Source organism: Epargyreus clarus, unplaced genomic scaffold, assembly GCF_041222505.1.
Source record: "Epargyreus clarus isolate Ecla_fem2 unplaced genomic scaffold, WU_Ecla_fem_2.2 ptg000008l, whole genome shotgun sequence".
NCBI classification, from domain to species: Eukaryota; Metazoa; Arthropoda; class Insecta; order Lepidoptera; family Hesperiidae; genus Epargyreus; species Epargyreus clarus.
Window position 1 is genome coordinate 4643649 of NW_027332216.1, and position 19578 is coordinate 4663226.

Genomic DNA, 19578 nt, shown 5'->3' on the forward strand with positions numbered 1-19578 from the left:
TCATCTGTATAATCTCTGCATTATAATTTGGTCTTCAGGGGCATAGATTAGTAAAGATACTTCGCCGCCTTGAAATTGAATGAAGCCACAAACGGCTTATTAGTAAGTTCTTTTTTTGAATTCTTGACAAATAAAAACATTTTAGAGAAAATTTACGAATAAATAACTAATACTGCGTAATTTACATAATAAATAAATAATTATTTCAAATATTTTAAGGACATTTTAGCACGGAGACGTGGCAAAACTTTTTTACGCAACTATTTCAATTGTCAAAACTGGTCACATTTTCTTGTTAGGAGTGAGTAATCTTTACTAATCTATGTTTAGGGGTGTCATTTTTTTTATGACCGGCCTAATTAACACTACTATTTTGCTGCAAAGCCTACATCTCAGTGTTGGGCAGTGGGCTTTCGTCTTAAGTGAGGAAGGCGTTATAAATATTTTCATTCCAAATGTTTGTAACCCTAAATTCGATTCATATTGGCTGAGTTTATTCTACTAACGAGTATTAAACCTACCTAGAAATATCTAAGGCACCTAATGATGTATCTGTATAATTGTATAGCTGTATATTTAAAAATGTATATTTTACTGCCAACTAAATATATGCTTATATTTACGGGTACCATATCGTTATCATAATTTAAAAGTAAAATTTCAATTTTCAAATAAACAGTTAACAGTTAACAGTTATAACAGTTACTTTGAAGCACGACGGTTCTTCAAAGAATGTCGTCGCGTCTGGTTGACGTTTCTGGAGACCCAAGAGCTGGTGCGTACTTTGGCCAAAGAATAAGTTTGGCCATACAACGCGGCAACGCAGCCAGCATTCTTGGGACTACCGGGAGGCAGTGATTTGGACTCATTGTTTTATATTTAGTTATTTAAGTTTTAATATTTCTTTTTTTGTTTAAATTATATTTTTTGTGTATATTGTATATAGATTTTAAGTTTGTAAATACATAGATTTATTATATATAATTATGTTACTTAATTAAAATGAATAATAAATAAATAATTTACGCCTAAGAAACAGTTAATATTCTCACTAAGTTTCATACAAACGATTCATACAAAATGTCTACCGAATCACAATTATCCGCATTCCGTTCTCATTGTAATAAACATAAATCATTTCGATATTAACGATGTTATTTATTATGGCAAAAACATCGCTAGAACAAACTGTAGTTATGAAGTTTATGTACAAAACAGCAGTAAAGGAAAAGCTACAAATTACAGAAACGGATAGCTGTAGGCTGCATCAACTACCGCTGCATTTTATTGCTTCATTCATGGTTATGTCATTCACTCCTTAAGGTGCGATCGCACTGTAAGGTGCTCGTATGCTTCCTGTTAAGGTCATCTTCGTTCTGCAAAACATCGTCGATTCATTGTTCTAATGATGGGAAGGATTCTTCTTCAAAGGATAAAAGTTTAACCGTCCACAAAGTTGGTCTGTATATTCCGCGTAAAACTGCTAGTCCGTTCTGAATATAGAAGTGAATCGCGTCGCCATAGCAAATTGTATGACTAATTGACTATGCCTGTTCGCAACAACTTCAGAGCGGACTAGCAGTTTGGCGCGAACTGTACTTGAAAACGTATTTATATCTTTGAGATTAATGTGTACAAAAATTTGTAATAGAAATCTATTATGTAGATATCTCTACTAAGTTTTCTTTTGTCGTTACAATGAGTATAAGTTATACCTAATTGACTTCTGACATTACCAAGGGCGAGATTAATATTTTTAGGCTTTAACTTCAAAATTATAATTTCAAGTATTCAATTTTATTACCTACATCAATCTCCTCAAGCCTCACATCTTTAGGTACCAAGTTTCACGCAAACTTTATTATTACATGAGTAAACATAGTAATTAAGCAATCAAAAATAGAACATTTAAATGTAACAAAGTAACGTCCATAGATTTAATGTCCAAATCTAAATATATATAACTCAAAGGTGACTGACTGACATAGTGATCTATCAACGCACAGCCCAAACCACTGGACAGATCGGGCTGAAATTGGGCATGCAGGTAGATGTTACGACGTAGGCATCCGCTAAGAAAGGATTTTGATCAATTCTATCCCCAAGGGGTAGAATACCCCAAATAGGGGATGAAAATATGACTTCGTAACGCGAGCGAAGCCGCGGGCAAAAGCTCGTATACCATAATACACAACCATACAAATGGTAATATCATCGTTTTAACAGGTAGACCCATTGATTTTCATGGCAATAAAACAGAGCAGCTCATACTGTTTACTCAATCAGAACGCATAATCAGAGTAACGCGGAAGGTGGCGGCTGGCGCCTAAGGTGTTAGGATAATTAGCACGTCCTGATGCTGTGCACTGGGAATATAGCAGGAATTTATTACGATAAATTAATAATAAAACCTTACTGGAATGTATCCTTTTATAGATCTCACGGTGCATACGAATTCTAACTGACTTACAGATAAAACTATTCGTGATATGGTTTGAAATAATATTGTTACGGTACTAGTAAATTTTAATACTAATATTTTTTTGTATTTTATTTTTAAATAAGAAAGCAATATTTTGTTTAAATTCTTAATAGTTATCCCAAATCTTAATAGTTATCTCAAAAAATAGATGTTCCTGATGAGGGATTCCAAAAAATCATTCAAGGAAGCGTTTCACCCGATCCCCAATTAATCAAGTAATTAAATAGTAACTTATGTCTGTGTAACGTGCGTTAAGAATAGTCATTTTTTTAGTCTCGTATGTTCTCACTTAAGTAAACTATCTCAATTTATCCAATTTACTTACGGTGTAAGAATTAATTACCTACTTATTATCGGACTTGATAATTTCTACCAATATGTTGTCTTTATAAATATTATCCTCATGAATACCATTCGAGATAGAATAAATCTTTAATTAACACCTAAATCCATTAATAAATTACGATACATGGAACAATAGAGAGCGGGTTAAATCGTTTCTCAGTTTACGATCGCAATTATCAGCAAAAAGCCTTAAAAAGTGGTAAGTGACAGATATACGAGTTAATTGACTTGTCCAGTTAATGTGGCCAATGAGCGTTACAACTCGTCATGTAAAACAGCTCTTTTACTATCATTTTTAGGGTTCCGTACCCAAAGGTTAGAAACGAAACCCTATTTCTAAGGCTCCGCTATCTATCCGGTCTGTCCATCTGTTACATGTGTTATCGCCTGAGCCGGTATGGACAGACACTTAATTCTTTTATAGAGTATGTATTATGGTGGCCGCTATAACAACAAATACTAAAAATAAAAACTTGAATATAAATGGGGGTCGCCATACAAGAAACTGCTATTTTTCGGCATTTTTCGCTTTATCTATTAAACTGTCATAGGTTGACATTTCAAATTTTCATAATGCATTGACTTCTACGTTTGCTATGATAACAAATTCTAAAAATAAAGGTAAATGAAAATTTAATACTACGGAACCCTCCGTGTGCAAGTTCGCCTCGCACTTGGCCAATTATTTTTTATGGATATGAATATGTTACTAGGAGGAACTCGCGTGCCACGCCTCGTGTCAATTGGGTACTAAATATTCGATTAATATGGTACTTGATTATAACATAAATTATGCTGTGTATTGATTAACACCTCATTTGCACTACGTGTCGTAAAATCTAATATATTTGTCGAAGATTTGATTAAGCAGCGAAATTTAGTATCTTTTCTGAGTTTTACTTTGGGCACTAGAATATCCATGATCATCAACAATTATACATGATGATGACACAGAAGCTAACTTTGGGTTATTTCAAAACTTCTTCATTGGTTATCTCAAAATTTGTTAATAAAATCAGGTATGTTGCGATTTTAGTCACGGTAGATTGCTCGATTACTATGTTTAGATTCATTAAATTGGGAATACGTAGTATAAATTAAATTTCCCCTTATTAAATGATCACACTAACACCAGTTATCTAAAATCAACCTATCCAATATTTTGCCTGCCAAAGATAGACGTTTAACATTTTCTTCATATTAGATATTGTCATATTTTAATCTTTACTAAGTCAAAATCGGATAAATTGCTTTTTTAACGGGCGTAAACTACTAAAAACAGGAGGAAATTCTTTGACAAACTATATAGAAAATAAAAGTGAACTGCAATGTCCTTTCGTAGTTATATATTTATGTATACTTTTATCTAGTGCTGGTAAATAAATTCCTGCTAAATTCCCAGTACAGCATCAGGACGTGCTAATCATCCTAACACCTTAGGCGCCAGCCGCCACCTTCCGTGGTACTGATTATGCGTTCTCGTTGAGTAAACAGTATGAGCTGCTCTGTTTTATTGCCATGGAAAATGTATGAGAGCGTACATATTTTTTTGTAAGAGTATATTACCACTTATTTATTATACTTAGGAATTGATATAATAACTATTATTATATATCATTGAACTTTAGTATACTTTGTTACACTTTGTTACATTTATATCATATACATACTTTGGATTTATGAAATTGGAGATAGTCGGGAAATTTTATTGTATGAATGTTACAGGATTTATATTATATACCAGTTCGCTCGGTGGTCGAAAATTTTATATTATATAATAAAATAGATTTTATTTGTATTGATAACACTAAAACTACATAAAAAAGAACAAGAAAAGCGGTTGACTAACTTATAAAAAAATCATAGTAAACTGTACCGTATTTTCTTACATTTATTACATTATATAGGTATTTTTTTATTAACGTTATACAAAAATTATTAAAAAAAATGACAAGGACAATATTTCTCATATATTTTATGCGCTACAAGAATTGTAACTTCAAAAATAATTGAATTATTCGTCTCTATTTTTAAAATAACCACCATTTTAACTAGTTTTAACATATCAATCATAATAAAATTTAATATCCATGTTTAATAAGGTTAAAACAACTTGTACGTAGTTAACTAAGATTATATCTAACTTCCGTTAACATCGTTTCTTATGTTCATAGTTAGTTTTATGAGCAATAGCCTACCTACTTGCTCTGTCAAGTTTAAATTTATTATTACAAGTTTATTTTAGATTATTAAACTGGAATTTCAATTTATTATACAATTAATTGATTTATATACCTATATAAAACATATATTTCAATCATGGCTTATAATTTACAAAAAAATAAAGAGAAAGAGAAGGAAATAAGAGTCATATAAGAATTCTTAAACTTTCTGAGATCAATTAGTACCTATTTTTAATGTATATAGCGACTTAACCTTCTTTATAATATAAGAATAGCAGACGAGCATGCAGTTCACCTGATGGTAAGTGGCTACTGCCGCCCATGGACATCTGTAATCGACCCCAGACAGGATTAGATATTCCTACTTGTGGTTGGCCACAGATGCGCTGCTACTCCTGAGGACTAAGCTGGAACTTCTCGGAAAAGTATGACTCCCTTGGCACACCCTTCAAACCAGAACACAGCAGCGTTCAACACCGCTGTTATGAGGCAGAAGTAAGACCTATTTATATAGAACCTATTTTATTTTAAATATATAGAAAAACACGCGTAATCTTTCTTTAAGCTTTTTACTACAATAAGTTCACAACTTCGCGCTAAAAACACGAACAAAATTAAATCATTAAATATATCGAGTTTTTCAAATAAACGTCGCCCCAAGCAAGATGTAGAGAAACAGACAGGAAACGGATTGTTAGTTGCAAAACTATCGACCTTAAATAGATCGAAAAAAGACATGCGGCTTAATCTCTTGTTTTTTGAGTACAAGAAACAAAAGTATTTATAGTTAGGACTGATATGGAAAGCTGATAAAACCACTTTACTATACATTCTCATTGAAACCAGTTGTTTCCTTCGTAGAAATAGCTTTGATAAGTAAAATAGAAAGATACTTCACCGCCTTGTAATTGAATGAAGCCACTAAAGGATGATATTATCATTTATTGTTTGAATTCTTGACAAATAAAAAAACATGTTTAGATAAAAATTATATATAGATAAGTAGCTTATATGTGTTACGTAATTCATGTAATAAATAAATAAGTATTTAACATTTTAGGGATACTTTAGAACTGAGGCAACACTTTATTTCTTAGGAGTGATCAATCTATGTATTTTACTCATCTAAGAGAAATAGCTTAAACTTGGTAGAACTTATAGCGTCTCGGCTGTAACTCTTTTATGTCCCCCTGCTTGGCACGGGGCTACCAATAACTGACTCGAATCCAATAATTATATTTCAAACGATCCATATATCTTATGTTTACGACCAAGGCGACAGTTTAAATACCTTCCAAAGCGCAGCCGCGCATAAAATACACCACCATGGGTCACCCATCCGACTGCTCACCATGCCCGATACATTTTTATCAGCGATTTACGATCTGCATGACTCGTCATATCAATCGCTAAGTCAGTGAATCCTTATCCTAATTGAAATTTGTAATGGAAATCCGTGGCGTGTAACCTAGATATGTCCTAGATACTATCCTAGAATGCATCTGACATTGCATCAAAGATTACAATCAAACAACCTACAATTATTAAAAGAAACGTAATACCGCTAAAACAATATTGACAAGAATATAATAGCTAACCAATATGTCATCAATTAATGCGTATGCTAAAATGTTGATGATAAAAAAGTGTTTAGCTAAACACGATAAGGTGACAACATGACGATGTAATTAATAGGTAATTAATCTTATATGCCGGATAAACTGGTACCAACTGTTACTTAACAGACCGTATTCGATAATTATGCCCTAGTTGTCTCGTCCTCGATGATCATAGAATACTGACTGTTAGTTAGCTCCCTAGCACTTACTAACGCCACATAAGTTTAAATAATCTTTCTGAAAATAAAAATTCTGCATAATCTGTACCTCGTTGTCTGTCACGCGCTGTCATTACGTCGAGCTGTCATTCGTTTTCTATGTCGCTTAACGACGCCACATGTTTGTCACCGCAATAATATATAAAATATGTTATTTTATGTATAATGTATATAGTGTTATGTTAAAAAATGACGATTGGAGACCAAACAAGAAGAATTTTCAATGGATATACGGACGGAGCGGATATACGGGCAATGTTTGTGCGAGTTCGACAACGACAAGTTCGTTCCGGAATGTATTGGTAAGTTTATTTTCTTTATTATGTTCCCGCCAATTCTGTGTTTTGTTATGGACACTCAGGCCCATCTGCGGGATGAGGCGGTGTTGAAACATCTCAAAACTCAAAGACGGTCCTTCAAAATCATCAGATGGACGTTAAGGCAACGTCAAAAGATTTCATAAAAAGGGTTTGAAACATATCTGATGGATACTTAGGCTCACCTTCATTGTGTGACCGTGTGACCGTGTCGGTACATCTCGGAGCTCAGAGATGTACCAAGTCCCAGATAATGGACACTTATGCCCAGCAGATGGGTAAGGCGGCATTGAAATATTTCAAAACAAATGAATGGGCTTTATATACCATTTGATAGACACTCAGGCCCACCTGTGGGGTGAGGCGGTGTCAAAACATTTGAAAACTCAAAAGCCGACCTATCTGATCTTTGTTTTTTCTCTGATCATTTCTTAAGCTGCCATATATTCAGAAGGAATATCATGGTCAAACTTGCTTAAGCTGCCATGGATATTCGCAAGGAATATCATGGTCATACATTTATTGCAACTATTGTGATATTGTTTAGTTCTAAAGAGCAATGTAATAAATGACAGTTAATAACTGTTCATTGTAAACAGTGGTTAATATTCCATATAGGACCACTATGTGTCTTTCCAAGATCCAGCTGGTATGAGCACTTGAAGCATGTTTCTATAAGAATTGCAGGGGAGATTAATCTTACCAACAATAAATGAAGAACGGTTACTGATTAGGCTAATGAAAAGCCCTGATAACTTACTTATAACATTAATTTCAAGTGAACAATTTATAATGATAAAGTATTAACATTATCATAACAAATATTTATTTATACCTGAAATACTTGGAAACGACATGAAATTTATAGCCCATCTAAAATTAAACTTATTCATGAAGCAATTTAATTATTGACAAAAATATTGCTAATCAGATTGTGAATAAGGCACATAGGATTTATTTTATCATGGACTATGCAAGAACTCTCAGTCTGAGGAGAGACCTGTACCCAGTAGTGGGATAGAAATTGGGATAGAAGATTTGTGAAGAAGAATTGTGACCGAATGTTTGGTGAATAACTTAGAGTATTTGGGGAAACACTCACATTTGAAAAAAAAAAAAAAAATTAGATATAGTTTCCAAAGCTCAATTCTGTGATGATGGTGGGTTATTGAATCCATAATGAAACGAGACTCATTCATTATTGATTAACAAACAAGTGGGTATTATCCCGGGGTGTAATCCATTGCAGTTGTTCACAACGGTAACAAAATCTTACATTATATCATCACAGATATAATACAATACAGATACAGTACCGATACTGTACCTTAGGTAACCATGACCACAGATAAAATATGGTTTCCTATATCTCTAAAAAATTTATGTTTCAGAGGTGTTTTTCTCCTATTAGAGAAGCAGACGACTTTTTAATATTATGATGACTTACATCAAACATGAAGACTTAATAATTGTACAGCAAATACCAAAAACTAAAATTAACCCAGTTCTTTAAACTAGTGGGGACCTCTCTATACAAGTGTCCAGACGATGGCAAGAAAGAGATTGAACCAACCTGCAACTCAACACAGGAAGGAAGACAGGCATCCATTCCGGAGTTACTCAATGCTTAACCGTACTCAACTGTACAAGACTGGTATGTATAAATATCAAATTTGATTCATACCATTGATGGCATGATTACCATCTTAATTATGCTGACCTATGAATGAATATATTTTCCCTCTAAAATGAGAAATGGAAATAATAGATAACATTCATTCGGTAACAATGTACAAGTAACAATATTTAAGGAAAAAACACAAGTCAACCATTCTATTCCTTTACAATTTGTTTCCTTAGCTTAACAGCAACATGGTAATACAATGCATACGCATATTAAATTTAAGAAAGAAACTAATTCTATTTCAATATTTGAACATAACAAATTTTAACATAGGCCACCTGCTCAATAAATAATTTTAATTAGCATAGACTTACATAATATTGTACTATGTGATAATATATTTTGTATACAAAACTGTTACCTAAGGCTATTTTTGCCAAGTAATAAACCTAGTGTTATTGAAGGAGTGACATGTTGCCTAGTAAGTAAGTAATAAGAACATCATTTGATATAAATTTTGTTTGTTGATATAAAAATTTGTTCAGTTTTTTATAAGAGTTTATTGCTTATTTATTATTATTGGCTGACTTTGTATAGCATATATACACTTGTTATGTACCTTTATGAATATAAATATCATAGCCTGGTATTTCATACTTGACAATTATGTGTCAACAAAAATAAATAAAATTATTCATTTAAAGGAAACGTAAGTTCCTTGAAATTCAGTCCATATAATTGCTATCTTTAAATATATATTGTATTATATATATATCAATAAATTAAATAAATTTACTTTCTTTTTGAAATCCTTTGCTAAGATGACTTTAATAATATGCCACAGCAATTAGTGGATAAAATGCTTTATTAGTATACAGCACCTACACTTGCATAATCTTAAGGATCATATTAAGTAAATTTGGTGAAAAAAGCAAGGCATTTTTGAATTATATAAATTCATTCATAAATTTTATATCAAGGAACTACTTAGGTCATACAGAATGGGAATGAAATAAAATATTTAGTTTCAAAAGTATACACAATAATATTTACAACATTGGAATATTATCTTCTATGTCTCCATATTTTTATAGGACAAAATCAAAAAGAATAAAGAAACTGGAATTCAGGGTAACCTATCAGATATCCAACCTTTGTTTACCTTGATTAAAATATTATTGGAGTCTTAACCAATTATATCCCTCAAAATAATTACATATTTATTCATACAGCTGAGCATAAGATGAGTTCACAGTGATTTTTTCGTGATATATATTATTATTATATATATCACTTAATTAATATATACAATGTTTATATTAATTCGACAGTTACAAATTATATTTAATTATAATTATAATTTATGCAAATATATGTACATAAATATATACATACATATTATATATATAGAGGTAGTACATAATAAATAAATATATAAATTTATATTTGTAAAACGCCATGGGTAATTGTGCTGAATCCCACAGTGTCAAATCGCTAAAGAATCCAGCGCACCGATATCCCGCGTGCGTTCAAATAACTCCGTCTTGAGAACAAATGAGAAATTCACATACGTGTAATACAAGTATATATATGTGGAACATTACATTAATATAAAAAAAAAAAAAAAAGAAAAATGGTATCAGGGAGCATTCCTGATAGACGTTTTTGTATTCAAAATTGGGAACAAATGTTAACAAGTGATACTTTACAGTATTATTATTATTATTTTAATAGTACCTATATGTGGATAGCCTTCTTACTGCAGCAATAAACATTTGAAATGCAGAGAAAATATAAATGATTACTATATTTATTTTAGTTCGAGACAAAATATTACATACTTTAGCCTCCACTATTACCAATCAAGTTAATATAAATGATAACTATACATAAAATTATGAAACTTGAGAAGTTTGGACTCTGTAAAAAAAAAAAAAAAAAAAAACAAATTCATATAATAATATTTTAAATATTTTATTTATGTTTCATAAGGAACCACATTTGGTCCATTTGAACCGTTTTGGTGGTATCATTTAGTACACTGTGCTATAGATTGCCTCATCTATGCAATCAAAAGTTATGCAATAAGTGTTGTTACATATTATCATTTATTATATATACTTATGTAATAGATAAGACTCTGGGGCCACGGCAGTGCCACCGCCAAGTCGAAAAATATTTATTTTATAAGTACTGTGCTTATTTTTGTATTGAATGTATAAGATGCTGAATTATGCTACATTCTCTTATTATAGTTGGTTCTTTTTTAAGTAAAGAAGTCATAAACACACACAGGGAAGAATTAATGGAAGCGCGGAGTTGAAACAGAATTTATTATTTGATTTTCAGGATGTTTCCTAATTGAACACTGCGTTTCCGACCGGTACAGCGACCGTTCCACCACACAGGTCAGCACCTGCGTGGCGTATTTATTTCATAGCTGTGTGATGTTTGTCCGTATTGATTCTACAACAGGTCTTTGAACATCTAACAGTCAGTATTCTATGATCATCGAGGACGAGACAACTAGGGCATAATTGTACAATCAAACAAACTTACCAAGTGTAGTTCGATTGAAATTATGCTCCTAGTTGTCTCGTCCGAAGATGATCAGTCCCACCCTCCCCTACAGGTATTACACCTGCTCCCGAAAGTTGTAGAATCAATTAAGTGTAGTAACAGATGTCCACGGGCGGCAGTAGCCACTTGACATCCGGTGGACGGCATACTTGTATGCTACTCCTATACTAAAATATATTTACAACTTTAAACTGAATGACAGCTCGACGTAATGACAGCGCGTGACAGACAACGAGGTACAGATTATGCAGAATTTTTATTTTCAGAAAGATTATTTAAACTTATGTGGCGTTAGTAAGTGCTAGGGAGCTAACTAACAGTCAGTATTCTATGATCATCTTCGGACGAGACAACTAGGAGCATAATTTCAATCGAACTACACTTGGTAAGTTTGTTTGATTGTACAATTCACGCGCCATTGGCCCGTGAGCGGACATATCGATTTTGTAAAAAAGTCATTAATATGCGTGAACATGTTAAAAACTTTTTTAAGAAATTATAACTTCGACTTTAGTTAACGCGTAAGCATGGAACTTTTGAAATAAGATTGAAAAAGACCTATTTTTAAAATCCATCTTTCAGCGTTCAACTTATCATTCTAATGCATAGATTAGTAAAGATTACTCACTCCTAACAAGAAAATGTACCCAGTTTTAAGAATTGAAATAGTTGCGTAAAAAAGTTTTGCCACGTCTCCGTGCTAAAATGTCACTAAAATATTTGAAATAATTATTTAATTATTACGTAACTTATGCAATATTAGTTACTTATTCGTAAATTTTCTCTAAAAATGTTTTTATTTGTCAAGAATTTAAAAAAGAACTTACTAAAATAAGCCGTTTGTGGCTTCATTCAATTTCAAGGCGGCGAAGTATCTTTACTAATCTATGTTCTAATGTCATTTTTTTTATTTGGATTATATTTTCCAACACGCGTTACTTAGTAGTGTGATACAAGGTGTAAAAAAATAACAGGTACACGCGATAGATTAGACTTAATATTTCTAGATGTATAAATAATTTTAAATAGGATGTATGTATGTCCCATTTACAGACATGATTGTTCATGAACTCATGTAGTGATCATTTCGTATAAGATGGTCTCTGTTCTCATTTGCTAAAATATGACAAAACTAGCAAACCCGCCAAACTTTGTACCGCCTCAAAATCTATTTATCAAATATATTTCATATAAAATATAGCCTATGTTACTCGTAGATAATGTAGCTTTCGAATGGTCGAAGAATTTTTAAAATCGGTCCAATAGTTTTTGAGCATTACAACCAAACAAACAAACAAAGTTTTCCTCTTTATAATATTAGTGTAGGTAATGATAAAGGAGCAAGGAGACTTATACAAGGTACTTCTACTTAGTTTTCCGGAGTAGCCACGCATAGCCAACCTCATATAGGACTCTATTGGAGTTCATTACAAAATGTCCAGGGGCGGTAGCAACCAATTACCATCAGGAGAACAGGCTCGTTCGTTACATTTTCCATAAAACTAAACAGCAGCCTATTGACTATAAAACATAAACGACACTACGCTTTTATTAGCGAATTTTATACTGTTTCTCTACGGTGTTTTTTATGACAATACCGCGTCCGGACTTCATTATAATCGTTTAATTACCGACCGTACAGACTTCCGACTGCTGTTCGCTATTTTATTGGCGTATAAACATTCCGCCAAACAATACATAATATTGTACTATGTGATAATATATTTTGTATACAAAACTGTTACCTAAGGCTATTTTTGCCAAGTAATAAACCTAGTGTTATTGAAGGAGTGACATGTTGCCTAGTAAGTAAGTAATAAGAACATCATTTGATATAAATTTTGTTTGTTGATATAAAAATTTGTTCAGTTTTTTATAAGAGTTTATTGCTTATTTATTATTATTGGCTGACTTTGTATAGCATATATACACTTGTTATGTACCTTTATGAATATAAATATCATAGCCTGGTATTTCATACTTGACAATTATGTGTCAACAAAAATAAATAAAATTATTCATTTAAAGGAAACGTAAGTTCCTTGAAATTCAGTCCATATAATTGCTATCTTTAAATATATATTGTATTATATATATATCAATAAATTAAATAAATTTACTTTCTTTTTGAAATCCTTTGCTAAGATGACTTTAATAATATGCCACAGCAATTAGTGGATAAAATGCTTTATTAGTATACAGCACCTACACTTGCATAATCTTAAGGATCATATTAAGTAAATTTGGTGAAAAAAGCAAGGCATTTTTGAATTATATAAATTCATTCATAAATTTTATATCAAGGAACTACTTAGGTCATACAGAATGGGAATGAAATAAAATATTTAGTTTCAAAAGTATACACAATAATATTTACAACATTGGAATATTATCTTCTATGTCTCCATATTTTTATAGGACAAAATCAAAAAGAATAAAGAAACTGGAATTCAGGGTAACCTATCAGATATCCAACCTTTGTTTACCTTGATTAAAATATTATTGGAGTCTTAACCAATTATATCCCTCAAAATAATTACATATTTATTCATACAGCTGAGCATAAGATGAGTTCACAGTGATTTTTTCGTGATATATATTATTATTATATATATCACTTAATTAATATATACAATGTTTATATTAATTCGACAGTTACAAATTATATTTAATTATAATTATAATTTATGCAAATATATGTACATAAATATATACATACATATTATATATATAGAGGTAGTACATAATAAATAAATATATAAATTTATATTTGTAAAACGCCATGGGTAATTGTGCTGAATCCCACAGTGTCAAATCGCTAAAGAATCCAGCGCACCGATATCCCGCGTGCGTTCAAATAACTCCGTCTTGAGAACAAATGAGAAATTCACATACGTGTAATACAAGTATATATATGTGGAACATTACATTAATATAAAAAAAAAAAAAAAAGAAAAATGGTATCAGGGAGCATTCCTGATAGACGTTTTTGTATTCAAAATTGGGAACAAATGTTAACAAGTGATACTTTACAGTATTATTATTATTATTTTAATAGTACCTATATGTGGATAGCCTTCTTACTGCAGCAATAAACATTTGAAATGCAGAGAAAATATAAATGATTACTATATTTATTTTAGTTCGAGACAAAATATTACATACTTTAGCCTCCACTATTACCAATCAAGTTAATATAAATGATAACTATACATAAAATTATGAAACTTGAGAAGTTTGGACTCTGTAAAAAAAAAAAAAAAAAAAAACAAATTCATATAATAATATTTTAAATATTTTATTTATGTTTCATAAGGAACCACATTTGGTCCATTTGAACCGTTTTGGTGGTATCATTTAGTACACTGTGCTATAGATTGCCTCATCTATGCAATCAAAAGTTATGCAATAAGTGTTGTTACATATTATCATTTATTATATATACTTATGTAATAGATAAGACTCTGGGGCCACGGCAGTGCCACCGCCAAGTCGAAAAATATTTATTTTATAAGTACTGTGCTTATTTTTGTATTGAATGTATAAGATGCTGAATTATGCTACATTCTCTTATTATAGTTGGTTCTTTTTTAAGTAAAGAAGTCATAAACACACACAGGGAAGAATTAATGGAAGCGCGGAGTTGAAACAGAATTTATTATTTGATTTTCAGGATGTTTCCTAATTGAACACTGCGTTTCCGACCGGTACAGCGACCGTTCCACCACACAGGTCAGCACCTGCGTGGCGTATTTATTTCATAGCTGTGTGATGTTTGTCCGTATTGATTCTACAACAGGTCTTTGAACATCTAACAGTCAGTATTCTATGATCATCGAGGACGAGACAACTAGGGCATAATTGTACAATCAAACAAACTTACCAAGTGTAGTTCGATTGAAATTATGCTCCTAGTTGTCTCGTCCGAAGATGATCAGTCCCACCCTCCCCTACAGGTATTACACCTGCTCCCGAAAGTTGTAGAATCAATTAAGTGTAGTAACAGATGTCCACGGGCGGCAGTAGCCACTTGACATCCGGTGGACGGCATACTTGTATGCTACTCCTATACTAAAATATATTTACAACTTTAAACTGAATGACAGCTCGACGTAATGACAGCGCGTGACAGACAACGAGGTACAGATTATGCAGAATTTTTATTTTCAGAAAGATTATTTAAACTTATGTGGCGTTAGTAAGTGCTAGGGAGCTAACTAACAGTCAGTATTCTATGATCATCTTCGGACGAGACAACTAGGAGCATAATTTCAATCGAACTACACTTGGTAAGTTTGTTTGATTGTACAATTCACGCGCCATTGGCCCGTGAGCGGACATATCGATTTTGTAAAAAAGTCATTAATATGCGTGAACATGTTAAAAACTTTTTTAAGAAATTATAACTTCGACTTTAGTTAACGCGTAAGCATGGAACTTTTGAAATAAGATTGAAAAAGACCTATTTTTAAAATCCATCTTTCAGCGTTCAACTTATCATTCTAATGCATAGATTAGTAAAGATTACTCACTCCTAACAAGAAAATGTACCCAGTTTTAAGAATTGAAATAGTTGCGTAAAAAAGTTTTGCCACGTCTCCGTGCTAAAATGTCACTAAAATATTTGAAATAATTATTTAATTATTACGTAACTTATGCAATATTAGTTACTTATTCGTAAATTTTCTCTAAAAATGTTTTTATTTGTCAAGAATTTAAAAAAGAACTTACTAAAATAAGCCGTTTGTGGCTTCATTCAATTTCAAGGCGGCGAAGTATCTTTACTAATCTATGTTCTAATGTCATTTTTTTTATTTGGATTATATTTTCCAACACGCGTTACTTAGTAGTGTGATACAAGGTGTAAAAAAATAACAGGTACACGCGATAGATTAGACTTAATATTTCTAGATGTATAAATAATTTTAAATAGGATGTATGTATGTCCCATTTACAGACATGATTGTTCATGAACTCATGTAGTGATCATTTCGTATAAGATGGTCTCTGTTCTCATTTGCTAAAATATGACAAAACTAGCAAACCCGCCAAACTTTGTACCGCCTCAAAATCTATTTATCAAATATATTTCATATAAAATATAGCCTATGTTACTCGTAGATAATGTAGCTTTCGAATGGTCGAAGAATTTTTAAAATCGGTCCAATAGTTTTTGAGCATTACAACCAAACAAACAAACAAAGTTTTCCTCTTTATAATATTAGTGTAGGTAATGATAAAGGAGCAAGGAGACTTATACAAGGTACTTCTACTTAGTTTTCCGGAGTAGCCACGCATAGCCAACCTCATATAGGACTCTATTGGAGTTCATTACAAAATGTCCAGGGGCGGTAGCAACCAATTACCATCAGGAGAACAGGCTCGTTCGTTACATTTTCCATAAAACTAAACAGCAGCCTATTGACTATAAAACATAAACGACACTACGCTTTTATTAGCGAATTTTATACTGTTTCTCTACGGTGTTTTTTATGACAATACCGCGTCCGAACTTCATTATAATCGACCGTACAGACTTCCGACTGCTGTTCGCTATTTTATTGGCGTATAAACATTCCGCCAAACGGTTTAATTAACAATGCAACAAAGTGCTACAATATTATGTTGTTCTACAAGCGATACAAGCCTGACTTGTTTCAATAAAAATTAAAAACCAACAAAAAACCATACACTATCATAGTAAGGATATGTAAAACATCTTCTTGGCTACTTGCTTATCATAATAAAATATTAAAAAAAACTTTTTCTAACGTTATTCTTCTCATATATTCTGTTTCGTGTTTGTCTCACAAAATCCCTTCATATTGCATATTGTTACGCATACCCTGGAGATGCACTAAAAAATATTCAGTTTCCTATCTTAGTGCATCCGCCATATTGGATTTAGAGTGACGTCACTAAGCTAATCATATATTGTCATCCAAAAAATGTGCATACAAAATTTCAGCTAAATTGTTCGGGATAAATTGGTTTAAAACTTAGTTGCAAAAATAACTCTCACATACATACTAACTAACAAGGCTGGTTAGCTTGTAATAAAAAGCATAACTCACTCCGTTCATAAATTAAACCTTCATTTCCTTTCCACAAATCTATATTACTCACGCATATATAACGCATCTTATAAAATCCAATTTAGTGTTATTAAGTCATAGCGCATATGGAGATGTTAGTATGGTGTCCATTACCCATAAGGATTGACAGGTTCTCATGTGAAAAAGTTGTAACTTAACGACCATGTAATTATGGGTCTGTTTTACGTTTATTAGTTTTTTCTTGATTGCAACTATCACAAGAGTTATGTTTTTCGAATGTTACATTACATTATACTGTTTATATCTATATATTTCTATGGCACTGGATGGCCTAAATGGATTAATGGATTTTAACGCATTAGGTAAATGTAGATTCATCTTGGTAAAATGCGTAAATATCTATAATTGACTGATTGTCAACATACTCAAAGATAGCCGACTTAAACTAAGGGCAGGCTCAATTACACACGACACCATTTTTGGTGAAGGTATCCACGTATCGTGATTCGAAAACGGACATACTGCACTGTTCTTGATAAAATTGCCAATTAGTAGACAACAGACTTCCCTACGTTGGGAATGTGTGTTATAGCTTACATAGACTAAGAAATAAAATAGACTCCTAAAGCAAGTTATAACTTTGAAGTATTATAGAAGCAAAAGCACTTAAAACAGCACTTATTATTTTTATACAATTGATTGTTTAAAACATATAAGTAATAGCTTACGTACTTTTTTGGTTCATTTGTCTATGATTTATTGATTTTAAGCATCTGGATTCACAAGGAAATCATTATCATTCCAAAAGACTACATAACATAAAACTAACGGCCTAGATTAATATTCTATAGTTTTACACTTCCCTCAATGGATTCAGTCCGCAGTAGGTACTTACACTACTTACTGATCAAATACAGTCAACTTATTCGTAATACTTCCAATATAAAATTTATTATATCGCTGTACTAAACTAGATTTATTTATACGATAGATTTGTGACGTGATAACTCAGCACTCAAATAAGGACTTTTCCCTTGTTATACCACGTAAGTTGTGCATCGTGTAACAAATGCGTTGCAAGTCCCCGTTTCACTTGTAAGGAAAGATTAGACGTCAACGGGGCTTACGGCATGCGACTAAGCATTGATGTTTATGGGTTGACTGCTGTCGTGCTCATATTCTATGGAATCGATAATAGCATGTTTATCGAAACTGAACCATACATTTTTATGGCGTGCTAGTTATGGGACCGCGGCTTTGTTTTGTAGTTCTGACAGTGTTGAATTATCCCATATAGCTGCGTAGTTGATATGAAACCAAAACAAAAAGAACCAATTAAAAAATATATCAATGTTATAGACTTTGTTATTTACTAACTTGTGCCCCCGACTCCTCCACGTGTTCCTCGCTTTCCGGTTTAAATTATCCTATGTGTTAATTCGGGTCATAAATTATTCGTATAAGAAATTCCATCCAAATCCGATCAGTCGTTTTTGTGTAAAAGAGTAACAAACACACATCTATCTTCACAAACTTTATTAGTTTGCAATAAATAAAACTCAAACGCTAATTAACAGCTTACACCAATCTAGAAGTACGAAATATTGAAAAAAAAAAAACGCTAACAAAACTATAAAAATATATATATAAAAAATAAGCGTATTCATTTCCTTGAAAATATTTTCAAAGTAGCAAACAGACACGTTGAACTCACAGATATTTACTTAATATTTATTCAATTGTGCCCATTTCAGGATCGTTTCCCTCATCAATGATAAATTATTCGACATGTTTCGCTGGAGAGAAATCCCCGTTTTCACATCGCGTGTACCTTACAATGTAAATGTCCGATCCATAAAGTAATTCCTTAACATAATACGTAACAGGTAGTAAATATATTACACGCATACAATACCACACGCGCATTGTGCTCAAGGAAATGAAAATATAAATAAAATACTGTCAAACTATGATTTTATAATACCACGAGCTTTTGCCCGCGGCTTCGCTCGCGTTACGAAGTAATATTTTCATCCCCTATTTTATCCTCTTGGAGGTAGAATTGATCAAATTCCTTTATAAGCGGATGCCTACGTCATAACATTTACCTGCATGCCAAATTTCAGCCCGATCCGTCCAGTGGTTTGGGCTGTG

The 19578-nt window shown here is 32.1% G+C and overlaps 1 protein-coding gene and 1 long non-coding RNA gene across 4 annotated transcripts in view; one reads left to right on the forward strand and one right to left on the reverse strand.

Annotated features, from left to right (window-relative positions):
- The window catches only part of LOC140744209 (uncharacterized), a 154071-nt gene that overhangs the window by 108506 nt on the left and 25987 nt on the right, over positions 1 to 19578 (reverse strand). The gene's annotated exons all lie outside the window — the stretch shown is intronic.
- LOC140744194 (uncharacterized) lies at positions 6797 to 11767 on the forward strand. Of its 2 annotated transcripts, none has more exons than XR_012102532.1 (3): positions 6797 to 7149; positions 8556 to 8818; positions 11138 to 11767. It is a non-coding gene; the product is annotated as an uncharacterized LOC140744194 (long non-coding RNA). The 2 variants fall into 2 exon arrangements; XR_012102531.1 differs by having other exon boundaries at positions 6799 to 7149; positions 11635 to 11767.